This window comes from Austrofundulus limnaeus, unplaced genomic scaffold, assembly GCF_001266775.1.
Source record: "Austrofundulus limnaeus strain Quisiro unplaced genomic scaffold, Austrofundulus_limnaeus-1.0 Scaffold107, whole genome shotgun sequence".
Taxonomy (NCBI): Eukaryota; Metazoa; Chordata; class Actinopteri; order Cyprinodontiformes; family Rivulidae; genus Austrofundulus; species Austrofundulus limnaeus.
The window spans coordinates 1,096,549-1,101,010 of NW_013952509.1; positions in this window are offsets into that span (position 1 = coordinate 1,096,549).

Below are 4,462 nucleotides of genomic sequence, written 5' to 3' on the forward strand. Positions count from 1 at the left end.
GAAAACATGCAGTCAAGCCATCCTTAAGYGGCAAAAAAAAACAACAACAATATTTTGCAAACCCAGTTTGGTACATCCTGAGAAAAAAAGAAAGAAAGCACTGGTGAACTCATCAATGCAAAAAGACCTGGACACCCACAGAAGACAACAGTGGTGGATGATGGCAGAATAATCTCCATGGTGGAGAGACCCCTTCACAACAGCCAACCAAGTGAACAACACTCTCCAGGAGGTAGGAGTATCAATATCCAAATCTACCATAAAGAGAAGACTGCATGAAAGTAAATACAGAGGGTTCACTGCATGGTGCAAGAAATCCAAAAGACTGAAAAATAAAAAGACTAGACTGGACTTTGCTAAAAACGTAAAAAAAAAAAAAAAAGCCAGCAGAGTTCTGGAAGAACATTTTTTGGACAGATGAAACCAAGATGAACCTCTACCAGAATGATGGAAATAGAAAGTATGGTGAAGGTGTGGTACAGCTCATGATCCAAAGCACCACATCTGTAAAACACAGCAGAGCAGTGTGATGGCTTGGGCACTGGGTCACTAGTGTTTATTGATGATGTGACACAGGACAGAAACAGCCGAATGAATTCTGAGGTATTCAGAGACATACTGTGTGCTCAGATCCAGCTTGCAGTTAAAGCTGAACTTTAACWGCATCTGAAATGTTTTGTTCAAAATTCATTGTGGTAATGTACAGAGCCAAAGTTAGACAAATGTCTCTAACCAAAAACATATTGACCTAATGGCAGTTCCCCTTCACCTTTCATGGTGATGAGCAATAATGAGACAGGTTGGAAGAATTGCACAATGACCCAAAATAAAATATTTGCAATAACAATGGTTTACTGTCATGATTTAATTTGAAGAACACATGAAGACTTGCAGTAAAAYACACAGTGCTTTGTTAATCTGTAATAAGTTTGTCATGCTGATGTTCTCCACACAGACTTGTTTGGCACTCAGTGTTTGTTTGGCAGTATTTGGAGAAGAGTTTCAAGTTTTCCTCCTGTGACCTCATTACCCCAATTAACTCTGCAGTCTGTCCCAAAATGATGTCTGATTATGACTCCCAGTTCAAAACAGCTTGATGTGGAGAGAGGAGGCACATGTGTGTTTATTTTTATTTTTTAATTTCTGTTTTCTAAGTGTATTTGACTGCTAAATTCTTTTTATAACCATTAGAAACATTTTAGGAACTTTTTCTTTTATTGACCAATATATGCAGGAGTTGAGCTTTTTAGTTTTAATAATAATTTGGAAAAAGTGCAGCATCTTTCATGTATCTAAGTTAAGTTTGGACCAAATTATTTCTTCTTAACATCTTCATTTTTTAACTTTCAGCTTGTGTGCAGAAGTGAAGAAGAACTTGTTACACTTGGTGCCAAATCTTTGTCCAATAAAAGCATAGTCTGGAGTTGTAGTAGCTTGTTTGTGCTTAATTAGGATTATCTAACAAGAACCAAGCCAACACACATCAGTGCTCTCATGGAAATGTCACTGTGCTAATTAGCACAACTGCCATCAGTATATTTCAAGTTACCTTAAACAGGCTTACTACTGCAGTGTTTGTGTTAATATTATGACATTGTCCCCCCCCCCCCCCCCYYTTWTTTTTTYTTACAATTACAKTCTGAAACACAAAAAAWTTGATGTATTTGTTGTAAGGTTGGTCATGAAGACTAAAGTGAACAGTATAAGTGAATTATTATTTATTATGTTTACAGTCTGCTCTTCTTGGGTTTTAAAGCTCTGACCCTGTTGGTTCTTAAGTTGTGCAGGGGGTGTTTAATCCTACAATCCTACATCCTACATGTTTGAGACATTTCCTTGCTCCAACACACCCGATTTGAATAAATGGTGATTATCAGGCCTCTGCAGAACTTGAAGAGGTAATTCAGTYRTTGAAATCAGGTGTACTGGAGCAGGGMAACATATTAACCATGCAGGATAGCTGTCCTCCAGGACCAGGACTGGACACTTTTGTTCTAGTGTTGCTGATGTTAAATTTTCATAAATTTATGACTTAGATGTTGTTCATGTCAGCTTTGAACATTAAACTTCCTACATTCTGAAAAGCATCTTGTTTCTAATTTGGTACAATGGGAAATAAGCCAATGAGACAGTGTCAAGCTTTAGCCTGCCACTTCAAAGGAAATGCAGACTAACACTGCTATTCAAAAGGCAGGCTTGTTTTGCAGTCAACAATATTTGACAGCTTATAAGTTTGCATTTAAAAAATTAGCTGTTAAAACAAACCAAGACATCACAGTGCAGATGTTTTCTGAAGAGGGGTTAACTTGGGGCCTGTTTAGACAACATTATGTTTGAGTAAAACCATAGCATTTTTGCTGCTTTTTGACCATTAGTGTACACAACTACAGCACCTGTTCTCTGACACTGAAGCCTAAATCCATGTATGAGTTGACAGTTTTGGAAATACCCTGTATCTATGTGCAAAAGACAACTTCAGTCAATTGTTTTTGTGCAAATAGATAACAGTAACATTGGTGGTTAGTTGAGTGCTGTATGTTTAGATAGCTCTGAGCAGCTAACTTAGCACCTGGGAAGCAGTTATGATCAGGTGTTTTGGTCAAGGATCCAGCAACATACACYATATTGAGTTTAAGCAACATCCCATTCCTAATCCACAGGGTTCAATAAGACATTGGTCCACCCTTTGCAGCTAGAACAGCTTCAACTMTTCTGAAGGCTRTCCAYRAGGTTTAGGAGTGTTTATGGGGATTTTGGACCATTCTTCCAGAAGCACATTTGTGAGGTCACATACTGATGTTGGACAGAAGGCCTGGCTCTCAGTCTCTGCTCTAATTCATCCCAAAGGTGTGCTGTTAGGTTGAGGTCAGGACTCTGTGCAGACCAGCCAAGTTCATCCACACCAGACTCTGCCATCCATGTCTTTATGGACMTTGCTTTGTGCACTGGTGCAGTCATTTGGATGGGTGAGCAAAGACTTTTGGCAATACAGCGAATGAGCATGATGGGGAATCAAATGTGCAAAGGCTGCCCTACTGCTGGCCACTCTATTTATTCTCTCACAATGTTCTATTCTCTCAAACATTTGAAAGTGACTGGGGTTAAAGAAAAAAGCAGCAAACGGTCAACCTTCACTGCGCCACATAAAGCTTCACACTAACTGGTTGATTGAGGTGAGGACACTGGAGAAAGCAACTGTTGAATGGGAGGATGGGAATCAATGAAGTGTTTGTCCACTTCCTCACTCATTAAGGAACCTCCATTCACATCAGGATCTGAATATGACAAAGAAAGCTCACAAGTGCACAGAGTCAGTCCGAGGAGGGTGCTTTTTCCTCTCTTTCCTAAAAGCCCACCCCTCATCCAAATTCTCCTCACAGAATCGTGGCGCCAGAGGCCAAAGTCTTGACAGGAGTAGCCCAGTGCGGGGGAAATCAAACGAGTCCATTTTTTACAGGCCACACGGTGGACCGGGAGGCTGCTTCCAACAAGTCCTTGGTTTGTTTCACACCTTTCCTCTCCTGGAGGGGAGCGAGCCAGCCTTAATGTGTTTTCTTCGTCTTAAGGGATTCAAGGTTTTGTTTCTCACCTGTTAGCTGTGAATCACTGGTTACTCCTAAATACTCCAAATGCCTGAGTTGTATGGCATTTAGAAGCTACTTCTTCCACTTTTTTCATTGTTTTGCCGGAATAAATCCACTAATTGCAACTATTGTTTTTTTAGTAAGAAAGTGTATAATCAGATCAWTTTTGTTGCATTTAAAGGAAAACTTGGTGCCAAATTATTAAAATACTGGTAATTCTTGTATTCCTAAAGATTGTGCTGAACTTATCTGAGTAATGTGAGTTTTTGCAATTRGTCATTCTACATCTTTAAATGATAACCTTTGAGCTAAAGCTCAGGTAGTGGGATCATGTTTTTTTAACTAGAAATTCTTTAGCAAAATGTATATTCAATAAAAAATTCAGAGCATTTGGTTCTTTATTTATGCATATTTACGYAATTTTTAAGTTTCAGCATGCATTGTTTAGCTTTAACATTTTTTATCAGCACTTAAAGYGAAGAAGATATCCTTGCAACTGAACTGAAAAGTTAAAGCTTGAACAAGCAAGACCCCCTGTTGTTGGGAACTGTGCCTTTTAACCTGGAAAGGTTAAGTTCAGAGGGAGTTATCTTTTTGAAAATTTTCATAACTTATGTTGGGTGGCACTGCATCTTACTGTGAACAAGAGTTTTAGACTTAATTACCCCCTTATACCCTGCCTCTCCTCCTCCCAGCAGTAAAAAAAATGGAGAATCAATGATTAACTTTGACAGTAATTATACAACAGACTAATTAGGTCATTTTGACATGTATACTGTATGTGATCTATTTGATTAGAGGTTGATCAGAAAAGCAGTGATTTTCAATTTGTTGTCACCTGAAATTGCAGCTTTATTTATTTATTTATTTATTTATTT